Raw genomic sequence first — 258 nt, forward strand, 5'->3', positions numbered from 1 at the left:
CCTGGATCAGAGAAGAGATTTGGATGTTTTGTTGAGAGCAACATGTAACGTCGAATTCTTTGCTTAATTTATACTCGACATCTTCATGTTTGATATTTTTCCAATGACGATCGGATTGCGGCTACCACATAGCCCGGCATCACGCGAAGCTACTGAGGACAGCATGACGCTCAGTAGACACTGAAGTTGAGCATTACGACAAAAGGTAGAAGGGGAGGGCTGTAGGCTCGGCGTTGCCTGGTAGTTCAAGTTGAATAA

Source organism: Guillardia theta (genome assembly GCF_000315625.1).
Source record: "Guillardia theta CCMP2712 unplaced genomic scaffold GUITHscaffold_337, whole genome shotgun sequence".
Classification (NCBI taxonomy): domain Eukaryota; class Cryptophyceae; order Pyrenomonadales; family Geminigeraceae; genus Guillardia; species Guillardia theta.